The sequence below is a fragment of the Falco punctatus genome (assembly GCF_963210335.1).
Source record: "Falco punctatus genome assembly, chromosome: 10".
Taxonomy (NCBI): Eukaryota; Metazoa; Chordata; class Aves; order Falconiformes; family Falconidae; genus Falco; species Falco punctatus.
In genome coordinates this window covers 42,877,914-42,904,466 of record NC_137590.1, presented here as the reverse complement: position 1 = coordinate 42,904,466, position 26,553 = coordinate 42,877,914, and positions in this window count along the sequence as shown.

The window sequence follows — 26,553 nt, the reverse complement described above, 5'->3', positions numbered from 1 at the left end:
TCTCCTGCAGGAGCTGCTGGCTGTCCTGCGCCAGCGAGGACCGACGACGGAGGGGATATTCCGCAGAGCTGCCGGCGGCACAGAACTTCGGCAGCTACGCGAGGCCCTGGACCGCGGCAAGGACATTGACATGGGAAGCCAGCCTGCGCTGCTGCTGGCCGTCATCTTGAAGGTGAGCGCTTCTGACCTGCAGCTGGAGGAGCTCCTGGCTGGCCTGCAGCGTTCAAAGGCTCACCTGCAGCCCTTGGCATTGCAGGACTTCCTGCGAAGCATCCCAACCAAGCTCCTCCTCATCGACCTCTACGAGGACTGGATGGCAGCCATGGAGAGGGCCAGCAAGCAGGCCAAGGTGGAGGAGCTGAAAGCGTAAGTGTGGGCAGCAGCCTGCCTGGTGAGCAGGGACCGGGAGAGTTCTGGGACCTGCCTGCCAAGGCACGGGCTCCTCAGAAAGCTGTCTTTTCGGGCAGCTGCAAAGCTGTGCAACACGGCTGCTGGCTCCCACCCGCCTGGGGCCAGCTGCAGGGACGGCTGTGGGCACCCTCTGCTTCATCAGCCTTGTCTTCCTCTTCCCTCAGGGTGGTCAACAAGTTGCCTGCGGCCAACCTCCTCCTCCTGAAGCAGCTGATGGCCCTGCTGCAGCACATTGGCCACAACGCAGCCACCAGCAGAATGAGCTGCAGCAACCTGGCCATCTGCTTCGGGCCCAACCTGCTGAGCCCACCCAACGAGGACCTGCTCCCGCTGCAGGCCATGCTGGCAGTGACCGAGAAGGTACGCCCTACCCAGCAGCCAGTGCTGCCTTCCCGGCCCATCGGAGCTTGGCTCTTGAGAGGTCCCTGGCTGCCTCCTCCCTTGAGCCAGGGCTGGTGGGCTGGGTGCCTGGAAGAGCAACCCCCAGCCGCAGCCGCCTGCGCAGACGAAGGGCCAGCAGTGGGAAAGGCTGCTTGACACGTCTGCAGGCACCTGGCTTGAGACCAAGGCTTTCATGTCTGCAGGTGAACGTGCTGGTGGAGTTCCTCATTGAAAACTGCGGGGACATCTTTGGGGAGGAGATGGCCAGCCTCTCCCCTCCATCAGCCGAGGAGGTGCCAGCACCCATGGACAGGCGCACAGGTAGGAGGCGGGACTGAGGCTTGTCACAGACACTGGGGCTTGGGATGCCAGAAACCTCAACGTTGAGGAGACAAGCGGTGTAGGGCTCGGCTGGGCTTTGCTTAGGTGTTCTTGACTTCCAAGAAGTCACGCTGCTGCACGTGCTTTTGCTTTCCAGAGCTGAAGTGCGAAGAGCAAAGTGGCCCTGCAGGCACAGCAGAGACCCAGCGTCCAGCAAAAGCCTTTTTGGATGCAGCCGCCTCTCTGCTGGACATCGAAAGAGGAGCTGGGGGAGACACAGGGTCAGGGCCCAAAGCGGCAGAGGTACGGCAGCTCCACAGACACTGGGGCAACATGTCTCAAGTGGGACAGAAATTTCCCAGGAGGCCAAGCAGCCGCTGGGGCTCCTCCTGGCAGCCGCTCTCTTGTGCCTTTGGGGTTCCTCCTCTCCCCCCAGAGTGGTGCGTGTTAAGGAAAACTGGAAAGGCTGTTTCTGGAATGCACTTCATTAAGTATGATCTGCTTCATCAAACAAAACATACCTACAAAATACCCACAGAAGGACAGAAAGGAGTAGCTGCCACCTTGAGAGGGCTTTTGCTCAAATCCTACTCCGTCGCAGCTTCATCAAGTCTAGGCTGCGTTGGCTGGACTGTGCAAAATGTGCATGATGCAAACCAGCATCTCCTCTGTAGAGCTCATACAGCAATTTGGCAGTCAGGCCCTCACTACCCCAGGCTGTCACTTGCCACACCTTACCTCCCAAATTTCTGGTTTAGGCACCTCCAGATTTGCCTCCAGGCACCCCCGAGGGCACGGCAGAGTCCCTGGCACGCCTGCCACAACTGACCAGCCTGCCCCAGGAAACCAGGTAGGAAGAGCTCCCCTTGCCTGACCTGAGAGCTCACTGCAGGGGCTTGGGGCTTTCCCCATCTCATCACGCTGTGGGATGGAAAGGTTTGCAGGCTCCCACCAGGAGAAGGAAAAGTCAAGGAAAAGGAAGAGAAAAGAAGCCTGGGCAGAGGAGAGGGACAGCCAAGCACAAATAAAAAGGAGAAGAGGGGAAATGATTTCGTGGACCCAAACCTGAGAAAATGCAGGAAGCTGCAGCACGTCAGGAAGGCCAGGTGCGTACCACGCGCTGCTGCCCATCTTTCCCGGCTCTGAACACGGCCCTAAGTCAGCCCAGCTGGCTGGCAAGGGCCGGCGAGGGCTGGTGCTGAGCAGGGTTTGGGATGAGCCCCACGGCTGCTCCCCAGGGGCTCCCCGTCAAGCCCTGCTGCGCGGCACAGGGGCACTGTCAGCATCCCTGCGCACGCACAGCTCCCTAGGGACATCACCCCTGGGGAGAAGGCCCCTAGTGGAGGCCAGCAAGAGCTCTCCCTTCTGGGTCATGAGGAATTCCTCAGAAACAGCGTCCCCCAAAGAGGGGGGAACCAAATCCTGCCTCTTCCTGCCTCTGGGGGTTTAGCAGAGCTTTCTGACTCTGTCCTTGCAGGTGCTGACTGATTTTCACCGGCTGAACAGCTGTGACTTCTGGGCCCCCGCAGCTGCTGTTGACAATAAAAGAATCTTTTCCCTCTCCTGACTGTGTCTGCCATAGGGTCTCGTGGAGTGGGGAGCGCTTGTGCTGGGGTGGACCCTCGGGGAGGAGATTGGGATCGTCCCTTCCCCAGCACCCTTTCCAGCGGGCATCGGGGCTGAGCTGAGGGGCTTTAGGAGGAAAAGCAAAGCACAGAGCCACACGGGAGGGTGGGGTTGGAAGGGACCCGTGGAGGTCCTCTGGGCAAAGCCCTCTGCTCCAGCACGCTCACCTCGAGCAGGTCGCAGAGAACTGTGTGCCCTTGGCCTTTGAAGATCTCCAAGGACAGAGACTCCACAACCTCCTTGGACAACCTCTGCCAGCATTTGACCGCCCCGAGGGGGAAAATTTGCCATTTCTATCTCTCCTTTCACTGTACCGCATTCCAGAACAGCCATGACATGACCAGCTCCCTACAGCTCTGGCAAAACCAAACTGGGTGGAAATCAGAAACCGGTACTGCTGTGTAAGCAGCACAGCCTTTAAACCCAAACCAAGGGTTTCATTCTAAAGGTCAGCTGTTGGAGCACCATGAGGCTCTGGTGGGACAGCTCTGGAAAGAGTTAAGCCTACGCATCTTCAGAAGTTCTGCTCACCTTGGAAGAGGCCACATATGCAGGGCTAGCGCTGCCCGTACCCTGGAAGGTTAATTTAACCCTAATTTCTATATAGCACTGCAGATACCATTTGAAGGGCACATCACTGTCTGCCTCTGTCTCACTATGAGCAAACACTGACCTGCTGGCTAATTATTCAGCTGCTTTGGGGGGGCGGGGTGGTGGTGGTGGTAGTGGTGGTAATTTGCAGTAGATTTAAAAACCACCCTCTTGCCAATTCAAGTCTGCTCCGACTTCAGTGAGAGCAGCTGGGGAGAACTGCAGCCAATGCTGACATGCTCTTCAAAGCCTTCACTGCCTGCAGCCTGCACGGTTTGCTCAGAGAGCAGCAGAATCGCCCGTCAGCCAGAACAAGGAACAGAATCACTAAAGCAGCATCCCCTCATCAGAACTGTTTTTAAGTTTATCTCCTCCGTGTTTTGCTGTCTCTCCATATGGCCGTTTTGTTAATAAAGGCAGTGTCGCCAAAGGATTGAGGTAATAAACAATTAAATTAGTAAATGAAAAAAATTGTGTGCTAGAGGGGAGAAGCCAGTATGGGAATGGGAACTGCGTGTTCTGCCCTTGCTTACACCACACCTGACCAAGAGCCTTTATACATTGCCTGAAAAATCAGTTATCTGCAGTGAATCCCAGTGACAAGACAAATAGTTACGGCTTTTTTTCTTTTCTAAAAAAACACACAAAACTTGGTCTCTTCTGCAAGGTCAGCTCCAGTTGAATGTGACAGCAGCGCATCCCTGGGAATGCCGAAGGGGATCTGCATTGAGCCACCAGGCACCCTCCTGAAGACGACGCAGCTGGCTGTACGACCGCTGCTGGAAACCAGGCAGCAGCGAGCTTCACCTGGAGCACAGGGCTCTGGATCAGGGAGGTCAGGGACCAGGCTGAAGGAGACAGGACCCCGCATTACGACTGTCATGAGAAGAGGAAATCCCAAGGAAGGTCTTCTGCCTCCTCCCTCGTTACAAGGCGCTGGGAAACCATTTGCGCCCTGTGGCAGCACATAACAGACCCAGCACGGGGGTTATGCAGGCAGAAAAAAGCTGCCACTGATTAAGAAACCTTACACCCTAGGCCTATCTTTTCTTTCCTGATCACAGAGACGTGACATGCAGCTACCTTCTGTGATGCCAAGAGATGTCAGCCTTAGCAGCCACACAAAAGATCCCCGAGAAGACAGCATGACAAAGAACAAGTAGGAAATGATCTAAGAATGATGCTTTTTCCTTTCTGCAGGGAGAGCAAACACTTCCATCAGTCCATAACAAGCCTTTGGCACTTGTCAATATGGCAGAAATCAGGCACTTAGGGAGGCAGGAAAAGAAGATGACAGTGGAGCAAGGAGGAGAAACAGCCACTTTTGTCAGCAGGTTACATCAGCCCCCCGCTAAGCTGCAACAGCTCCATCATGTTGACCCATTCCTCCAGTCTTTTTTTACCCAAGACAGACACAAATCCTCCCCTTGCTGGATCCAGAGGATTCCCTAGCAGGCTGGGCTGCCTGGCAGCTGGGAAAGCAATCTGACAGGGAAAAGCACACCCGACAGACACAGGATTCGCTGGGTGAGCACAGGACGACACACTGGTCCCAAGGGTCGCAGATCTGCAGACACCCTGGCAAGCAGGGATAAGCCAACCGAGGACGCAGGTATGCAGTCCCTACACCCCTCTTCCCACCCAAAAAGCCCCATCTCAACGCACAGATTTGGCGGGGTTTTATTTATCTTCATTGGGTGGCAGAGATGCTCCCTGCTGCTCCCTGCAACTGAGAACAGAACAGACACAACTCACCCAGCAGAGAGGAGAGGGGTACAGGGAAGCTGGTGCCTGAGGGGAACTGCAAGTAATTCCTGAAGTCACTATCCCAAAGTGAAGTTCACCACAAATCATCCTGGCTTGCTCAGGTAATGATCTTGTCTCCCCCAAAGCGAGCAGCAAGCTTGCCTTAACAGGAAGAGCAATTTTCACTCGACGGTTAAGAGTACCATCGGGGTGGCAGCACGGCCACCATCATTACAGCATTTTCCTTTTCTGTTTCCAACAAGACACCAGCCTTTCATTTGCCCTGTGGCTGCCTCTTCAGTTAACCTCATTCAGTTTGTCAAGCTGCCCGTCAGTCTGCATAACATTCCCGATGCAACGCTCCTGTGAAAATTTCAGTCAATAACTCGCTCCTTCGAGTGGAGACCATGACCTCTGAGCCTCACAGCCACCGTTTGCAGATTGGCCAACAAATGGGAGACAGGGAAATGACGGCTCACCACCCTGCAGCAACCTCCAAGCAGGAATCAGAGCAGCGGCTTTGGCGCTTTAGAGGACACAAGGCTTGGGTTCAGGGACACGGGGGAATGAAGGATGCCTGTGTCACCCATCGGCTGGGCTAAGGCACAGCCCAGCCTGCTCCGCTCTCAGATGGACACGTGCACGTCACCCTGACACCCGACTGCATCCCAGGCTTTATCTCCACAATTATTCAGTCCCCTCTGCTTCCCATCAAGGAGCTGCCAGGCAGCGTAAGGCAGCCAAGGGCAAAACTTCAACTGGGGCAGCAAAAGAGCAGCAGAGCAGGCAGCTGCTGAGGGCCAGGGCGCAGCTCGGGCACATCTCGCCCACGCCCGCGCTGCTCCCATCAGGCAGCCTCAGCAGCACCGTGCCCGGAGTCTGTCTGAAGAGCCCTTGGTGAAGCGGCTGACGGAGCAGGTTCCCAGGACCTGCCTCTTGGCACGTCTCCATGAGAGCAGCAGCTGCCCTGAAAAGCAGAGATGCTCACCATGGGGGAACTCAGCCCCGTGGAGTCAGCAGGGGGGAGCATCACACACACACAGTCACAGGGCGGCTGGGGCTGGCGAGACCTCTGGAGATCATCTGGCCCCAGCCACTGCTCAAGTTTCTTTATTGCAGGGAAAGAAACCGTCCCTGAGCCGCCGCGTATTACTGCTCTAGTGATCGATCAGCCCCAGGATTGGCAGGGATGGCGGTGAAGCACGACAGGCTTTATTGCCCAGTCCCATGGGTTAGGGCCCTGAGGCAACGGAGGGGCAGATGTACCCTGCAAGCCCCCCGGCGACACCGCGAGCTGCCCGGGGAGGAGGGAAGGCATTGCACCGGGACAGCAGGACCCCAACAGCTCTGCGGGTCACTGCCTGCGACAGGCATGCAAACCCATCATTTCAACACCAGTACCAGCCATCCCTGGAGGCTTGCTCTCGCCACAGATGGCAAGCGGGTTTTCATGGTGGATTCAAAGAAAGCTGCCCTGGGAATCCCTCCCCCACTTGGAGGTTACCGTTGTCCCCCAAACAGCTGGAAAAGCCGCAAGGAGGAAATTTGCCCCCCTCCTGCTTGGCCCAGGAGGCTGAGCCTGGCCTCTCGCACGCTGCCTGATGCTTTACCCGCAGACCCAGCCAAGCCCACAGAGCCAGGCCTGGGTGAACCAGCTCCACAAATCCCACCCACCTAGCGTGGAGCAGAACAAACCTCCTCCCAACCCTGTTTTTAAGCCCCTCACAGATCCCACCTCCAGTGAGCGGCACATCCCACCCAGCCTCTGCACAGAGCCCTCCCTGGCTGCACCAGCCCTGCCCCCCCTGCCAGGGCAGCGACCCAACCTCCTCCTGCCACCTGCCACGCAGCTTGTCAGCTGCAGCATCCATCAGTTCAACGGCCTTTCCCTGCGGCTGGCCCCCGGAGATGCTCTGCAACGCGACGGAGCCCACAGACTCTGTAGCTACACAACCCTTACCGTTCTGTGTTTGTGCAACACCACAGCTGGTCGGGTCCCCAGCAGGTGTGAAACTCACCTCACCACAGGCAGGTTGAGGACAAACTTCACACCCCAGACTCTGTCACAAACAGCAGTCTGACACAAAGCAAACGCAGACCTAATGGGGAAAGCGTCGGGAAATCCATGCCCTTCCAGGAGCAAAGGGCCACAGGGGCCTCTTGATCTCTGAGCTCCAAAGACACGACTCTCCATTAAATACCGTCCAGAAAACAAAGGGAAAACTTGTAAAGATGATCCAGACTCATTTCTGCGCAAACGACTATGCAAGCTGTCTATTTTACTGAGGGGTGCCCCAGCTAAAACTGCCCCCAGAGCCAGGCTCCTCTCGCTGCGTTGGGATGGAATATCTTGCTTTCTCTCCGAGACAGCAATACGGAAACGTTGCATGTAAAAATCAGGCCACGGGCTGCTACAGACCAGTCAATTTTCATTGGGAAATAGCCCCACAGATACTTACCATCTCTACACAGAAGGATGCAGGGATGACAGCCTGATTGGAGAGGTGGAGAGTTTTGGACGCATCTTGTAGAACTTCAATACTGTCGGAATTGATCTCACTTAGATGCACGTAGACAACCCATCCTTCTCCAACACTCACTAAACAGATATTCTGCTCCAGGAAGCAGGTAGGAAAGAAAAAAGAAAAGCAGGGGAAGTTAAAAAATATGTGACAGCTCTAAGGGTCCTCCTCGACGGGGTGATAAGTACGGCTGTTGGAAGTTTTCAGTGTTCAAGGCTGAAACTGAAGGCCTGGGGCAAGTGCAGGCTCGGGAGCGATCCCATCCAAAAGCCTCAAGCTCCCGTTCTCAGGGGACAGAGAAACCCTGGGTCCCACGCTTTCCTTTCCAGACCTCCTCCACAGTTAGCTCTCCTTTCTCTGCCTTGTGCCTGCTCCCGCTCCTTCTGCCGCTCAGCCTTGCCCCAAACCTCCCTGATCGCTGCTGCTGCACAGCGACACTTGGACAGTTACTTCTTTGACATTCCCAAAAATGCACCTCTGAAAACCAGCACAAGCCAGAAGCGAAGCAGGCTCTTCAGAGCAGAGATCGTGCAAGTTATGGCCTCTGATGTGTGCTTATGTGTATTCCTGGTATGACATGAATAACAGGCATTAATTATTCATTACATCATTCAAGCGGTGTTTTTTCTCTTGACAGTCAGACCCAAAAGCTTTCTCCTTGCAGAACTGGCACAGACTACTGGAGGAGGAACACAGACCCCTTTGCTAAACCACCTTCCCACATCATTAAAAACAACGAGAATTTGTCCACTCTTGCGGTAGATTTCACTGGTTCCAAACACCTCAACACTTCAACAGGATCTGAATGCATAAAACTCCCAACACTGACCAGACGCCGTATGATTCACTGGAGGGCACAGAGTACGATTTAACCGAAAAAGAAACCAGCCTCCACCGTGTACAACCTTTAATGATGTCTGGCTCAAGGAAGTGGTATTGACAGCTGTCAGAATCACCAGCCCAACTCAGCCAGAAGCAGCAGCAGCATCCAGAAATGCTCATCCCTTGACAGGGCACTGCTGCGTGCAACTAAGCACCAAAAAAAATCACCTACCAAGGCTGGGGCCTCAAAAATAAGGAACTGAAGCCATGCACGACGATGCATGTCTGGGCGATGCTGCCCAAAGCTCCCGGGAAGGAGGAGCTGCAGGGAAGAGCTGCGCCTCGCCAGCCAGCTCAGCTTCCCGGTGACAGCGGGACAGCAGCAGCAAAGGCAGGGCAGAGCCCTTTGGAGATGAGCGCAACAACATCTGGAGGATGCCCAGGAGAGCTGCCTTCTGTCAGCCTGTGTACTAACACCACGCATCCTCACCACCAAGGAGAGGGCTTCAAAAACCCCAACCCCTTCATCTACAGGGTTCTAAAAGGGACAAGGAAAATGCCATTCAACAGCCTTACAGGCAACATGGCACAGGGAAAGGCAGCAAGAAGTGATGGCAGCTCTGCCACCAGTAACGCCAGCGCTGGGATTTACCAGCTCCTTCATGCAGATGACACATGCCAGACTGGAGCTGGCACGCGGTCACCTGCAAACAAAATACCCGACAACAGAGCTGTGGAGGGACTCTGCACAACCTGGATGAAAGATCTGTACCACGTTCCGCCTGAAACGGTGGTAAAGACCAGGCATCGACACTGGGCACCGCAGCCTAAGGCAAGAACGAGCTTTGAAGTTCTATTGGAACACGCAGCCATTCCCAAGGTCAGACTTGCAGCCGTACGGGTAGGATCTGCCACCAGTGCAGGACACGTAACAAGACAGCCAGCTCTTCTGCCAGCCCAGAAAGCTTTGGGTGCGTCAGCTACCAGGGAACTGCTGGAACTGCACTGCAACCAGAAGACAGACCTATAGAAAATGCAACGCATCTAGTCCTTTCTTTAGGGACAGCTACGCTTCTCCAGCTGAAACGCTCGCCCTTTGGGCAAAACATTGACACGCTCACGTCCAAATAGAAAACATTAAGGTAAGGTCAACTTTCAATTTATAAATTGTTAGCCCAAGGGTAAAAGCTTTTCAAGGTACCTGTAGTTCAAAATCCAGCTGACATTTAAACAACTGGTTATTCCAGTGGGGAGAAACCCTCCTCTTTCGGGGAAGCATGCCTTCTGTTTGCAAGCAACTGTTTTGTCAGACTTGAGACTTCCCTGCAAAGCCTGCATTGCCTGGCCTTGCTGTTGACTGGTTTACATGCACATCCCCAGCAGCCAGGGTTGAGATGATCAGTGGCATCCAGGGGATTTGGCATCATCGTTTCAATTCGGTTTATAAAAAGTTTATATCCCTGCAATTGTTTTCAAAATGTCAGCCTTCCTTTCTGTTACAGAAAGCTTCAGGTTCTCGGGAATCCTCTGATATCCCCTTCCGTGTTCAGAGAGAGGACAAGACATTTTAAAACAGCTGCTTCAAAAGTGAGTATCCTTTTAAATTAAAGTTTAATTAACTATATTTGTTCTTGATTTCAGCCAGTGGAAGCCAGGACACCACATACAACATTCTCTTGCCTACACTTTGTTGTTGCTGCTGTATATGCCTGAATGCAAATGTCTTGTAGGAGCCTTTAGTCCAGGAATGCTTTGCCTCACCCCTTTTCAAGCTTGGTAGGGAAAAAAAAAAAAAAAAAAAAAAAGAGAAAAAAGCCTTTGCCCCAGATGCAAGCAGTGTGGAGTCTCATGCGTCTTTGGCTGGGGCTTTTGGCAAAGAGATACGATGGTTATTTCTCAGGCGGGATGGACCTGACTTTCAGGAAAGCTTAAATCCAGCTTTAACAGAAACCATCATTTCAGCACGGTCTCTTACACCGCTCCTGCTTTTAGCGGCATTCAGCGATGTCCCTGTGAGCTCCTGAACAAGAGTTCTAATGAAGCAGCAGTTGCTGCTCATCTCGTAACGCACGAGAGAGAGAGACCCAGGAATTGCTCTGGGTTTCAGACTGGGCTTGTTATCCCGCCTCACACATCCGTAATTAAACACCATCTCAGACACTTAGATTTCCACCTAAGAGGACACCACCCTTCTCTAGGCATTAGCTGCTACTTATGCCATGAATCCCTTCTTTCCGTGTCCGCACCAGCCACATATTATGACATTCTCCTTTTCCCTGGCAGAACCCCTGTACACTTTATGCCCACCAAGATGAGTCACACAAAGGCACGCATCTCGCCTGGCACTCACCAGCGGGGATCTTTCATTCCCAAACACTGAGACACTAGCCATAGTGTCCTGCCTTCCTATCGCCTGGGCTTCCAGCGTAAACGGGATCTCCACCGAGCTGTGAGGCTGGATAATCCCACACGGCACAGGGCTGGAGTACCACACAGCAGCATCTTCCTTGTGCTCTATAAGGGACAGAATCAAAGACAACTTCAGAGTGACCTCTGAGGAAACTTCAAGCTCCTTAACATCTACCACAACGGCAATTCACCCACATTTTTAAAAATCCCTAAGAGAAAGCAGAAAGGCGCAACACAAGGTGCAAGATTTATATAGGCCTAATTAGCATCCTCGCAGGGTCCAAAAGCTGCTGCACCCACAAACACCCACTCCGGTGCTGGTGGCCTCCTTGCAGCAGCTTTTCACAACCCTCAAAATTCTCCTGCATGAAAGCACCCCAAAGACTAGAACCGAAACTGCTTCCTGAAGAGTTCAAACCGCTCCTGAAGTTCATATTCAGGTGGCTTCCCGTTCTCTCCAAAACTTTAGGTTTGAATATGAAACAGCAAGGTCTTATCCAAACCCCATTTTTTTCCTAATAAACTCCTCAATAACGACGTTTGAGGGCAGGAGGCGAACACGACGCCAAGCCTGAGGAAGGACTCCACAGCAGCCTGGAAGATCGCTGTCGTTCACAAGGGTCAGCATCCACTCGTAAGGGAACTTCAGACAGCACCATCCAAATGTCAGAACAGGGCTGAGCACGTGCAGCAGAGGAACGACACATCCGGGTGAAGAGATGACCAAAGGGAATTAGAGACACTGAGAGACTGTAGAAGTTGTTTACTCCCCAAACAGCATGAAACAGACGCAACGCATTTGTCTCTGCCAGATAGACATTTCCTACCTCTACGGCAATCGATCACCTCTAACTTCTTCTTACTCAACAGCCTCTTGTAAAGGAGGGGCAGCCCCAGACTCCCGTGGCAGAGGCTGCCCAGTGCCCTGCCCCAGTGCTCTCTCATCAAGCTCTGCCCCTCCTTTGCCCCAGGAGGCCGGCAAGGACCCTCCCACAGTCCCAGCAAGGCACGAGCTCTGCGGGAGCCTTCCCTCTGGGGACCAGCGCTCCCCAAAGCTCAAGGAAAACAAGACTCCAGCATCTCAGTAAAAGCAACTCCCTCCTCTCCCGTACCGCTCTCGCCCTGCCTGAAACCTCAGCCGCTTGCCCCTGCGATGGAGGGCACCAGCACCGCCTGCCTCTTGCAGTGGGTGACCAGCCTCTCCCAGCTCCTGCAGCTGCCTGGGTCCTCCACCCACCAGCCCACACGCTGACTCTTCCCATTCCCACTCGTTTTACAAAATTGCAGCCCAGGCACCCAGTGGGTGACTCTGCCGGGGAGAGGGAACAGCGCCAGCGAACTGCGTCCCTCTTGTCATTAAACTGGCACCCGCTGCGGCGCAACGGCATTGAACGTGGCTGCAGCAAGAGCAGCTTTTGGCTTAAGTCTGGGAACGTTCATGCTCAAGAGAACCAGAGAAACCTGAGCTCACCTGCCACACCAAGGACTAGTTTCCCCTCACCACTCCTGCCGCAAGCCCCTTTCCCATTTGCACACGCCTTCACTAACTGAGCCAGACCCCAGCTTTCAGCAGGCTGCCCGCCGCCTTCCAAACAAATGCTGCATTTTGGGCCAACCCAGCACAAGCCCACCACTTGCAGGGAGAAGCAGGGGCAGCCCTTTGGAGATTCGTTACTCCTCAAGTCCCAGACAACAGGCCAATAGTGAATATAATCACTGCTCCCTTAAAAAAATATAAAATAAAAATAAGACAGAGACATGGCCCTGAGCACTGAGCACATCTCATCATGGGCTGCTTTCAAAGCACGGCTGTGCTCACAGCGAGCTGGGCAGAACTAGCTCGTTAAGCAACATTTCTCATTTGGAGCTGAAGCCAGGACACCCCACGCCGGGCAGCGCGCTGGGCATGGGTACGTGGGGAAAGGTGGCCAGCTGCAAGGAAAGCGCCGGTACCTGGCTGTGAGAGGCAGCGCCAACACCTCCTGGCCAACACCACCCACGTCCACCACCAGCGCCAGCTCGTATCGCCTCACCGTGTTGGAACACAGGGTGACCTGGTAGAGGAGAAGAGCGTCAAATACTTAATCACTGCCAGAAGCCATCAGCCACGCGTGGTGTCCTCTGGCTCTCACCCACGGTCAGGAAAGGGAGCGATATTTTGCCTTACTTCTTCTGCTGGTCCACGTGTAGACCACTGTCTTTCTGAGTAACAAAACTCTTCTGGCGATATCCGATTTATTAAGTACGCCTTGCGTACCAGGGCATATGTAAGCTAAATTAAAGCACAATTAATGTTCTACTTGCCACTGGGACCAATTTTTACTCTCGACTACAACAGCATAAATCCAGAGGAAATCTGTTGACTTTCACAGAATGAGTCCAGTTTTACAGTGGGAAGCTGAGGGCAAAACGTGGCCCAGCAGCAGCTGTGCAGCTCACGGCTGCTGGAGCTTTTCCAGTCCTCGCTGCAGTGGATGCAACCATTCTGCTCAACACGAGAGGAAAGATAAGAGCGGGAAGAATAGCAAACTGCTTTATGCAATGACATCTTCCTTTCAACAGTCACCTTCTGCCCTCATCCTTCCTCGGCCCGCTTTAAATCAAATCGCTCTAAGCAGCTCAGACACACACGCATGGCTTCTGTGCTTGACCGTAGGGTACATGATCCTTGGCTTACAACTTTGGAAACAAAACGGTGCTCTGCCCCAGAGTACCCCAGCTCACAAAAACCTAACACGAACACCGATCTCTTACTTGCGTTATGCCCAAAGCCAGCAGCACTACAGCCCTCCTGCGCACCAGTGAAGCTTCAGCTCCACTGTTGAAGCACGTATGGCCGGGCTCGTGCCATACCTGGATATGCAGGGCTCCTTGGGAGCGGATGGTCCCCTTTCAGGGCATTATGGTGAATTCAGTTGGCTTGATGTGATGTTGGGCTCCCTTTCTCCAGGACGGGCAAGTGTTGTCTGATATCTGAGCAAAACTGGTGACGCTGCGCTGTCCTGAGCCATCGCCAGCGATGCGAAGGTTGAAAGTCATGGGAACCAAGGAGGTGTTAGTGAGGCGACACGGCAGGGTGCGAGGAAAGCCTGGGAAGGTGAGACAAATATCAGTTAAGTCCCCAGTTATCCCGTGATTCCTGGTGTGACTCTCCTGTTAGGACAGACCGGTGCTTGTTGTTTATCTCTTTTCAGTGTGAATGAGAGGTAATGGAGAAGCTCAGGGAGGAGTGAGTTGTGACTGGAGTTGCTTTTTCCATGGATGGCACAGCTTGCTTCCTTGGCAATGGGCAGTGCCGTTGGTGCTGAAGAGCTGTCTCTACCTGTGAGGAGCTCTCTCACCTGCCCCCAAACCAGCCCCAACTCTTTCTCACTGATCAGTGTGCATCCAGACAGAGCATTTATTCTGAAAAGTCAGCCTGTAAAATCTCCCATTAACTCTGTGAACATTCCCCCAGTTTTCAATATATGAAAGTAGGGCATTGTCATGTAAGGAAAAGAAAGGATGAAACTGGGCACTACAACATGATGCATTGCACTCTAATGCAGTTTCTCTAGGCAGGACCCTTAAGGCATCTCCTGTTTTGGGGCAACCAGACTGAGCACATGACAACTCAGCCCACCTCACTGCAGGCAAACCTGATGCTTCCTTAGAAATGAGCAGGAACTGTGTCTCACCTTACCTAACACACGGGGACATCACATCCACACTGCCTTTGATTACTGCCCACAAAGCCTGACATCACTTCAGCTCTGACACTTGCTTTCCACAACGGAAAACCAGTGGTACAACCACACTGGGTGAGGGGGTGGCTGTTCTGCAGAGGCAGGACACCAGCCCGCAGCTTGGTCTGGAACGGACACCAGCTCTGCCAGAAGACACCTCCCATGCCCTGCTTACCGAGTGCTATTTGAATAAAGACAGGGAGGAAAACCACCTGCAGACACAGCAGATAGTTTCTCTGTGCCCAGCAGCAGTGACCATTGCCCACCGCCAGCAATTACTCCGGCAGGGAGGCGGGGGTGGGGCACAGAAAGGACATGCACCGACTGACCCACTGCACAGCCCCAAATGGGACCGAAGTCACCAGATGCAGACAACAGCCAGCAGCACAGTGACAAGAAGCAAAAATACAATAGCTGCCTTCAGCTGAAAAGGCCTTGTTAATGAAATCAGATTAAGTAGGATGAATCTCCTATTACACAACCGCATTTCTGCCGGTGCGTTTCTTGTGGGTTTATTTATTCCAAAGGAAGCAGAGAAGTGGCCGAGTGGTGATGCAGGGAGAGGGGGCAGTGGCTCAGGGAAAGTATCGAGTTTTCCTAGAAAGTCCATGAACAGCATGAAACCACAGAGGCATCCTGGGCACAGAATGATCATGGCCCTTCAATCAATCCACAATTGATTCCACATGTAAACTTTAGATCATCTCAGTACAAAGCCTTTTCTCTGAGACTCGAGATGGAGAATCAGAATCTGCGTTTCAGTGGAGATGCTCTGGGTGCTCAGCCACCGGCTCCGTCAGTGGAGCAGTGCTTCGGCTGGGCAAGGAGGAGGAGCCCACATCTCTGGAGACATCACTGCCCAATCCAATGCCGAGCTACTGCCTGGGCTTATTACCGGGCAGGTGATAACGAGGAGCCCTCACAGCACAAATTAACAGCTCACACTAAAGGTCAAGTGGGTAAGTGGTGTCCTCGCCTTGCAACAGGAACGTTCGCCCTGAGCAGCCACAGGCTAGCGTGTGGCTCCAACTCCCTTCTCCTGCAGCCCCATCCCCTGGGCCCTTCTGGGACAAGGGCTTTCACCATCATTCTGCCGCCAAGGATTGGGAGGTTGGGGCTGAGCAGGCTCTGAGGGCACCAGAAAAATACTGACTTTCTATTCCTTTGGTCCTGTTGGATCTCACGGCAGCAATACCACCTGAGCAAGCGGCAGCCCTGGTTCTAACACCCTGAAGGCTGCTGTGGAGGAACACAAGCGACAGACGCTCCCAAAGCGCTTCATTTCAGTAAGGCACAGACCTCCCCACCGGCGGTCCAAGCCCAGGGCACACTCACCAAAGGAGACGTCGCCGAATGGAGGGAAGGTACATTCAAAGGGAAAGTCGGTCCGATGACACAGCCCCCGTAAGGACAAAGGCAGAGGAGGAACTGGCTTGGTCAAAAAGAACTGCAAAGCGTTCGGCTTTCGTTACCACCGGGACAGATAGAAGCTGGTCTCAGCAGCACAGTGGGCTTCAAATCAACCCGTCACCCCTGCGCTCGGCACAGCATCCCTGTGCACAGGAGGCAGCCAAAGCAACGTGGTCAGCAGGTGGCAGCTGCTGAGGTGGCTCAGGGCACCAGGGCAGGCAGGGTACACCCCCAGGTTGCTGCTGGCCCAGTGAAGGACCCTGAACAAGTGATGGCTCTGTGCCTCAGTTTCCCCATCTGTCATGTGACGGGCAGAGCTGTCCATGCAGAAGCAGGTTCATTGTAACTAGCCCTCTCAGCCACAGGTTCCCTGCTTTGGTATCTCTTTGCTGGAACTGGCCTTTCCATGGGCTACATGGACATCTTCCTCAGACCTTATTCAACACTATCATTACACGTGCAGGAATTTGAGGCACGAATCCACAGGAGCCCCAGACATCTACTGAGAAACGCAGCACAAGTTCTACACAGTGGACGGTTGAATCTTGGAGGAAAGTATCAGCTTGTCACCAGTGCACCGGCTGACACATCCAAGAGCAAGACTGTTTGCACCACCCAACACGAGTGTCCTGAAGCCACCACACCAGCTCGCCCATCCCTAAATTCAGAGAGGTTCCAAACTCCAAAACTCACCAACATCCACTGAAATCAGCACTTGAAGCTGCACAACATTCATTAATTTCATGGTTGATGCCAATCAATGCCAGCTCTGCCTCTTGGTGAAAAAAACAAATACAAATCAAGGAGCACAGTGACCCGTGCCTTCTAGTTTTATTCACAGGACTACCACCGGGTCTCTCGTACACATGAACAGACCCCAGCCTCCCGCAGGAGGGACCTGCACTCACCCGTGGTGTCCCAGTTCCAGCATCCCTTTCTAAACAGCAAAAGAACAAGTGTTCAGGACCTCGTCAGGTCTGTTTCCAAGTAAGGAGTAATCACCTATGGCTTGGGCATCTTCTGACTGCACAATCAAAAAGCACTCAAAATCTGACTTTCAGGAGTTTCAATCCCATGCTAATTCTTGATTCCTGGAGCTGAATTAGTTCCTGAGAACAAGTTAGGTAGCAAATCCCTTCTGACAATGAGGTTCCCTCTCCAAGGACCTCACGTAATCAGACTTAACCTGCCAAGCCCCAGCATCCTACTCTGGATGGAGCAAAGGGAGCAGACATGCTTTCCGTAATAGCACTTGCCAAAAGATGATAGAAAACTGCCTCCAAACCAGCCACACCTGGGTCTCACACTGGGAAACTGCCAAGGGTGAGCCTTGCAGCGAGGGGGGAAATAACTGCCGTTTCTGCTGAGCACACAGGAGCTGTGCTCAAGGAAGTCAGACCTGAAGGACTGCCCAGAGGGCTCGGCCAAGCAGCCAGCCCAGAGCCCTGTGCGCTACAGCCGGTAACAGCACAGCTTGCAAGAGAACGGGGGAAGAGGGCAGTCTTTATGGCAACAGCCACATCTTCCAATAGTGCTTCTGAAGGGAGATCGGGGTCCTCGCAGAGCAGGAAGGAGCACAAGGTAGGAGAGGAACCACCTGCGCTCCCACCGCTGTTCCTTCCTCTGCAGCCCCGTGTCCCACCAGCCAGCTCACCTCCACTCAAAAGATCTGGGAGTTTTTCCTCTCTGGAGAGCTAAATCCAGTGCACAACCCCCCCTGAAGAGGGAGGCTCGGCTTGCCCCAGTGGGTGGGCATCTCAAAAGCATTTGAAACAAACAGCTTGAGTTGTGGGGCTGGAGAATGAGAGGTAAGGGCTGGACAGGGATCCTTGAAATAAAGGCAAGACAGAAAGCAAGGAGACAGATGCCATCTCGAGGAGAGGAGTCTGCAGTGGGAATTACTGTGGAGGCACCCCCCAGGCTCCTGTAACCCTCCTCACCTGACGGTCAAGGTCACAGGTGCAGGGGACCCATCCACACTGAACCGGAATTCTTCTGTGAACTGCCCCAGGGCAGTGGAACTGAAGGAGATCTGGATGACTTGGAGGCCATCTGGTAAAACGATGCCCTCCTGGGGGAGAAAGGAGAAGCAGGAGCCCTGAGCGGTCGCTGGAGGGACCAACTTGAAGGGGGCATCGATGACTCCTTTGTTAAACAGGACCACCTGCAGCAGCAAGAAAACAAAATGGAAATACATGAGGAATTTTCTTTCCTTACAGAAGGCTGATTTGTTTTCTAATTAAACTTCCACAAAAGGCAGAAGATGCTGTGTGCTGCTGCTTGGCTGAAGCTGAAGAAAACACAACAGGACAGTTTCTGCCTTTGGATTTTTGCATGCAAAAAACCCCAGTGATGACTTCACATAAAGAGAGTCACTCTGGATTTATTCCACTGGCACAGAGCAGTCCGCTTGGACTTGCAGGGCTGAGGATGTGCTCAGCATCACCAAGGCGATGCAGACCTGCCCCAAAGAGCAGCAAAGGGCGGTCGCAGCATTACTAGCGAATCGTCACCTAACTGCTCCCGCTCCAGATGAGCCCAGTCCTGCCAAGGGCAAAACACATTCAGCTCCCATTACAGCCAGCAAGTTTACTGGATGTAGAAAATACCTCGGGACAGCCCCATAACCAGCTTCAGCAGCACTCCCCGACTCTGCTAGGGTACGTCAGTGAGGCGCATTTTATTCTTTTCTTTAATCTGAGAGTCTCTTTGTCTCTGCTCAACCAGACATGTCAAGAAAGGATGAGAGCGAGGGGCATAGCAGCTCCACCCGCTCTAAAGAATCTCTTTCATAAATATTCACAGCCATCATCTACTAATTTACCGTTATTTACTGTTCCAACAAGCTACACAATCCTGCAGCATTTGCTGAGATTCAGCAAGAAATGCCCACGCCTGCCTGTGAGTATCAGCACACTGGTGGTCACCAAACCTACCCAAAGCAAAGCTCTACAGTTTCCAAAGGCTGCAGGTGAAATCCTGCCATTTCTGTGGACTTACCTACCTGCTTGGCAGTTATTTTCCCTAAGTTTTGTCCTCACAAAACCTGTCAGAAAAACCGAGACAGAAGCAGAGGTACAGCCCTTTTTTTTTTTAATTTTGTAGCCGCTGTTGAAAACATTCATGTATTCAAATTCTGCACTGGTAACTTGGAAACTACTCATACGTTTTACACCTTCATTACAAATTGCACTTAGGGATCCTACACTGAGGTTTACCTCCAGTCTGGCTACTAATACAGCACTTACAGTATCATCTACTTATGCACATTTTCTCCAGTAATGAAACCAATAAATGGATATATATAGAATCAATAAAGAATCAGCATTCAAAAATGCATACAGCGCACAGTATTTTGGTAAGAAAACACCTTAACGTGTCCTTCCCTGTAAAAGTCAAGCTTTTGAAAGTGTCTGGCATGATGTATTGCCTCATTTTCTACCTCTTTCAGTCGCTGTATCTTTTTGTTTGCGGTTTTTATTTTGAGAAAACTTGCCACAATCGGCGGGGGGAGGCAAATACGCAGAAAGCTCCTTTGCTTCATTTCCAGAACTGCCCTGCTCTGTTCATAGAGCCAGAGGGGCACCAGGTCTGAAGGGTGGCAGGAGGCTGCTCAGCAGGGACAGCGCTCCCGGTGCCTGCGCGGGCAGCTCTGCGCGGGGAGGCTGCCCGGCTTCCCTCCGGCGCCAGGAACCAGCTGGATGCGCTTCACTGAAAGGTGTTTGCAACGGACTCGAGTCGGAACACAACACGTTTGTTCCAGCTGCTTTTTAACCGCCAGGGTACCAGGGTGCTGAAACCTGGGTGCATCATCTAGGGCTGAAACAAAAGCCCCTGACCTTTTTGACCCGGTGTTGCTTTCATGTGTCAAGGGCTGGATTTTCTGCACGAAGCCTCCCAGCTGATCTCAAAGGGAGGTTGCCAAAACGCAGGGATCGGGGCTTTGTGGACAACATACGCACCTTTCAGACCCCATCAAAACTATCCAGATTCTGCAAAAACTCCCACATTTAACTTACATCAAATAATCCATGCACATAACTGCCTGTGTTGCCAGAAATCCAGCAGGTCCACAAAGCTCACTGCTGCCAGGGGCCATCAGGATCCACCCCAACCCCAGCAAGCCCCACTGCTCACCTCATAGCTGTGGGCTGATCCAACAGAAACCTTCCCGATGTCCAGCTGGTCAAAGCTGAAGCGGAGCTGGGGCCCTATGCCGCTCCCTTTGATGTGCAGGGGCAGCCTGGTCTCACGGGCCTGGGGAGAGGTTGCCATGTCAGTACAGAATTCCTTCGGTTCGCCTGGATTTTCCAGGCAGCCTCAGTGCTAGTCCCTGACTCCGGGCTGGGTGGCACCAGCACTAGGTGCTCTGTGAAAAGATAAACTTTGCGGCTGGTTTCTAACTTCTGACGGAGCCCTTGGGCTGGTTTGTAACTTAGCAATCAGTTTGCACCCTCAGAAAGTGATGCTGCATATAAAACATGATTTCTGAATTCCTTCCCATGCACTTAAACGAGCTTTGAAATCCATTCAGAGAAGGCACAAAGCTCACAAAACAGAGCCGGAGAGAAAAACCTGCTGTCTGTATCGCTGCAATCGGAGACGACCGCACAGGAGCTGAGAAGTATGAGCCCAAGCAAGGCAAAGCAGCCTGCTGACAGCGATACCCCAGCAGCCTGCTGACAGCGACGCGCGCACCCGAGCGCTGCCTCAAGCAGGCAGAGCATCTCAGCCACCACCTGCGCCTAACGCAGGGCTCCGTACCGGGGCGCTCCAGGGCTCACCGCCTGCAGCAGCGCCTTGTTAAGACAGGGCTTTACGGTCTCCAGCGAGCAGCACTCACCTGTTCCCACCATCAAACCAAGAGCTCAGCTTTGTAAAGATGCCCCACCTGAAGCATGCCGAGCAGTTACGGAAAACCAGCCTCCTCGCTACTGAAACCAGATAAGCTCTAAGTGTACTGCTAACACACATACCCCTTGCTGCAAAGGCAACTGAGACCACAAGGCTTACAGCTGAACTCCAAGATGCTCATTTTCTTCCTTAAGTCTGCTAAGATGGCATAGTGCAGGATCTTTCAGTCTGAAGGCTTTCCTGAACCACTGGAGCAGCCTAAAGTGCCTGAATTCTAGCTCAGATTTTGGCTTAGGTCACCCTGCCATCCCATTCTACTCTTGTACGGAAAGCGAGTAGCACAAGGAGCAGAAGAAAGCCCCAGAAGTTGTACACAACCGTCACTGTGGCTTTTGTGCAAAACTATGCCTCTACCCTTTGAGCTCCTTTTGTGTGACACCCACCATTAACTAAAGCTTAGGGACTGAAAGTTGGTTTCTTTTTTTATAAAAGTCTGCTGCTTAGTCATTCCAGAATGTCCAAACCAGCCTCTTATTGCAAAGAGCAGCCCACGTGTGACTAGATCACGACTCGGAAAAAACCCTCCTGGAACAGCCTTTTCAGTGATCCCTGACTTTGGGCTTGCAACCGTGGCACGGGGATGTTTGATCACGTCCAAAGCCAGAAAGGAAGAGCTAGGGAGCTTTTGCTGAATTCAGTGGGTTTTAAGTGGATCCAGCCGAAGGCCAGCTGACAGCAGAGATGAGTTACACTTCACAGCTCAGGCACGCATCAGAGGGCTGTGTACTTCTATTGCACAGACACCCGAAAAGAGGCAGTACTGGGTGCTTGCTGTTCAGAAGATTTTTCCATCTTGCATCATATGTGGCTTAATTTTCATTAAAAACTTGACATTCTAAACCATCAGAGCTCTTAGAAAATGACAAAGATTTCCAAGGGACAAGTTTTGTCCATAATCATGGGTGAGGCACGTCCCATGGCCACTATCATCAAAAAAAATCAGGGGCCATTCTTTCCCTTCTGCAGCAGGCCCTCAGCCTCTCCTGGAAGGTCTGCGGAAGCTATCCTTTCTTCTGCCCCTACACTGATGCTGGAACTTTAGGAAACCCTGGGAGTTTTACGCTCTCTCCTTCCAGGTGAACCTCAGAGAGTGCTCTCCTGAAAGGAGGAGGAGCAGAGTAAAATACAGACCATTCAGGACAGCCGAGAGAAAAAGAAAGAAAAAAGAGAGTATGTCCTGCTCCTCGCTAGCAGCTGGGGCTTCCAGGAGCACCCAGCCGCTGCCCAAGGCCTGGGTACCCCGGGCTGGGACCGTGTGATGCTCCCACCGCAGCATGTCCCAGAGCACATGGACCAGGGCATGGAGGGGCCGCAGCCTCCTTGTCCTCAGTCCCAAAGCCACACCTGGTTCTGTGGAGTGAGAATTCGGATCTCAGTCGGGTTAACACCTTGGCACGTCATGGAGGGATTACAACTCGGCATTCAAAGAAATAGGGGTGTGGGTGGCCCAACAGCACAGAACTGTTTCCCAGGTCCCTAACTTCTGCTGCTTTCTGGCACTCATTTTTTTGCCCACAGAACGTCCCCAGGTTTTGAGATTGGTTTTGAATGTGATTCTCATCCAACCACATCAACACAGAGATCCAGTTTTACACGATGTAGGACACGGCAAGGTGAAGGAGTGATCAGCTTTTAGGATTTTGATTCTCCCTGCAAAAGTGGCTTAGAAATGGGTTTTGGAAGAAATCAGACGAATTCCATATCCAGAAAAAAACAACAAAAAAAAGAATTTTAGGTGACTGAGCCCCCCCACCATGTGCTTCCTTCCAGCACTCAAGAGCCATGGCTTTATTTGCATGAATAACTAAGAAAGTTCATTTTGAGCTTAAACAAAACAGATTTCAAACCACTTCTTAACTGCTGGCTTTGCAAGTTGCACAGTGCTGATGAGTTCTGTAAATCACCTGATCCAGAAGTGTTCGGCTAAGCAATTTATGGAGGCAACTGCAAAAAAACGTGGAGGCCAGCCACTTCCCCGTGGGGCTTGAGATCCAACTGCACATTTCACAGTGCTGCACTAGGGCAAAGCTTCTAAATATTCCCTGCAAGGGGCACACGCTGTCTGCAAATCGTCCTCCAAAGGGATCTGTGACTGGCATGCAAATGCACGAGGAAGGCAGTCACACTGCTCAGAGTCGTCAAGAAGCAAAATTAATGACTCCCTAGTTAAAGATCACTGGTTTCTTCTTTAAACTCTTTTTGCACCCTGGGACAGTTTCCACCCTGACGATACAGCGGCTCAGCTCTGTTTTGTGAGGGATGGGGGGTAGGTGACCTCCTTGAGGTCCTCTCCCAAGGGGCCCATGGAAGAGTTCAGATCTCCTGAGGGACCACGAGGGTTTTTCCAGAGCAGGCTCCTCTTTCTAAACACCGATCGCTTGCCCAGCTCTGTTTCCTGTAACTCCCAGGTTGCATGTAAGTAATTTTCCTATTTCTCTGCCACAACAACAACAACAGCTCTCCAGGCACAACCCTTGGAGATCCCTACAGCAAAGTGATGGACAGCCCCACCACCAGAGCAAAAATCCCAGGGCCAGGAGCACAGCGCTGAGCCAGGATTCCCTTGGGAGCAACTTTTTAAATCAATCCTTTCCTTCCACAGCTCTAACAACTGCAGCTGGCGGCCAGGAAGGCGGTTTGTTAACACGAGCCCTGGTTAATTACTGTAGGTGGCATTTGCCAAGTAAACCCTGCGCAATTACCGTATAAATAAAAAGCTGTTTCATGGCCTTTGTATCTGTCAGCTTGGAGCAGTAAGGAATGGCTCGAAGCAGCTGGGTTAGTGATCTCAGCACCCTCCAGAACGGGAGCCTGGCTGCTGGGGACCACGGGCCTCGCACCTCCTTCCTCTTAGATGGGGAAACCCAGAGTGTTCCCTGGATGGAAATCTGACAGGGACCTCCCACTCTTGAAAAACACCTCAAGCAGCACCACACGGACGGAGAGGAAGGACAAGGTAACCTGAACCACGGAGCTTGCTGCAAGCATTCCCTGCCCCGTGCCAGCACAGCAAGGCCATCACCTCTGTAAGGGCAAAGGCGGCGTAACTCAGTGGGTCAGTGATAACCGCTCCCAGAAAAAGACCTGACAGCACTCCTGTAAGTCGGGAGGAGCATAAAGCTTGTCTAGCAGACTGCTCGCACTCTGACTTCTGGGGAGGGTGCTCACCCTGCTGAGGACAGCGAGCCCTGTAACACGCGACCCAGATGAAGCATAGACTTGAGCCACGAGGTGACGATTCCCACGCAGGGACAGCAGCACACGTGTGGCACTTTCACAGACACCCTGCGCTCAGCAGGGCTCAGCCACCTACGGTCTGGCAGCGCCTGGAGAGCGGGAGGTGACCCAGGGGCAGGGAGCACGATTCACTCAGCTCCTACCGCCTCAGGAGCCCAGTGGTGCATCCACGTAATAAAGGCTCCTCCTGGAGGTCTGTAGGGGCTTAGTGCCCATCCACCAAAGCTCTTCTGCTGTGTACCTCTCTGCCTTTACAAACACCTTGCAGCACAACGAATGCATGGTATGAAAGCTCGCTGCTTTGGCTGCTCTGGGATCAGCGGTCGGAGCCAGGCGCGCTAAGCCCTGGCTCTGCACAGACCAGCTGGGAGCCACAGGGACAGCAGGAAGGTGCCGGCACTGCCCTGCTGACCACCGGCCCTGACTAGAAATTCCGTGGGAACCAACTGGGCTGGAAGAGTATTTGTGCCTCGCCTTTGCTGTGGGTAGCAGGAGGAGGAGAAAGGAGCTGTACCTGAGATGTCGCAGTAGACTGTTGATACACTCTGGCTTCTCGGGGTTTGAAGATCACGTAAATTTCAACTGAAGAATATGGCCAGACATCTCCCTCCTAAGACAGGAGACAACAAACCATTTATCTTCAAACGTTACATTTCTTGTTTTCAACCACAGCCCTGTAAGCCTTTATTTAGAGCATCAATGACGAGCAAGGAGCAAACACTTACAAAATGTGTAAGACTTTGGAAGCAGCTGTGAAAAAAATTAAGTCCCTTACCTTTACTAGCACCTGGTAAAGGCTTGTTTTTGGGGTTTTTTTTTGGTTTTTTTTTTTTTTTTTTAATTAGGGCTATAATAAAGGACCTAAACTGGCTGGCTTCAGCATATCAAGGCTCTCTTCAGAAGTGCCAGCTGACCTAAAGAAAAGATACGGTTTCCCTCCAAACCTTCCCTTATACCCCTGTGTCACTACAGCCATGTGAACACCTTTTCTCAGGTCAGAAGAGATTTAGCAAGTCAAATGGATTTCTCCATTCTTAGTTACAAAGATAGAAAGAAAGAAAACCAAGCCTGCCTTCATCATCGCAGAAGAGATCTGTAAACCAGCTCACAAACAAAGGCAAGGTCCCGTCAGAGCTGGCTACCCCGGCCAGGGCTCACTGTCCAAGCCTCCCTCTGCTTGCAGGCAACAACTGGCAGAAGAGGAATATCAGGGCTTTGCAATCTGCTCCGGCTGCCTGCGGGTCTCCACAGGGGGTATGAGACATCGCCCATGACACAAAGCCCTAGTTGCCCTGGCCTCCTCCCGTTCCTGCATCACCGCTGCTGTCGGAAGCAGAACTGGAGCTGGGTCAGTGCCCACGTGGCATTTCTCTGACACTAGAATGTGATCCTGGCTCAAAATAACCCAAACCGAACACCAAAATGGTGAACTTCCACTACACAAAAAAAATCCAGCTTCAGCAAGAACCTGGGAGAACCCTGCAAGCGTAAATCTTCAAACAGCGAGGGAGTGGCGATGGGTCCCGGCAGGTGTTATTCCCAGCGGCCGAGGCCCCAGCGGGATGATTTGCCCAACACCACCGAGACCACGGTGATTGCTGCAGTGTTGCTGGGATCTCTCTGGACGCTGTATAATTCACCAGATGTCCTGCCATGCTCCAGGAAGCCAGTCAGTGATGCAATAAGATCCTGGCAAGGGACATATCTCCCTACATCCAGGGTGCTGCTGGATCCCAAGGCACAGTCAGAGGAGACTGCTCTAAGGCATCAGAGGAAACGAGCCTACGGACGAGCAACACAACCCACCCATTCACATGCATCCGCACAGCTCTCTGCAACAATCCTAACGCAGCATTATTGATGGAGCCTTGCACTCATATCCTCGCTCCCAAGAAAACCTGCACCAGCAGTTAATAGACTCAAATCTCTGACATGAAATCACCGTTCTCCAGGATTCAATGTATTTGGACAGAAACTTTGGTCAGTACATCCACAATCAGCTTCCCTGTATTGTCAGTGAAGCTATACGCCAGACTGACTCAAAGGGAGACGGCAAGAAGAAATCATCAGTTACACATTATTCTACTATTCTGCGGCTAAAAAAAAATTGTTAAGGCCATGACTATTTTGGGAAACCTTTGTCATTTCTCCCTTCATTACTGCTGTATGTCAGACCATAAAACTGGAAAATATTGCGAGTTATTTCTCCTGGGAAATGAAAATAGGCTGTTGGAAAGGTTCCTCACATTCCTGCTACCCCATGGGAAGAAAGAATTGCTGGTTCAAAGGATACACTTCACTACTCACCCTTGGGGCTACTGCTACATAGGCGTACCAGCCCTGGGACACGGCAGGAGCCAGCGGTCTGCCGCGGCTGGCATATTCTCCATAAGATGGCAGTTGAGTCAGATCATGGAAAACTACCGTGGATGCTTGCC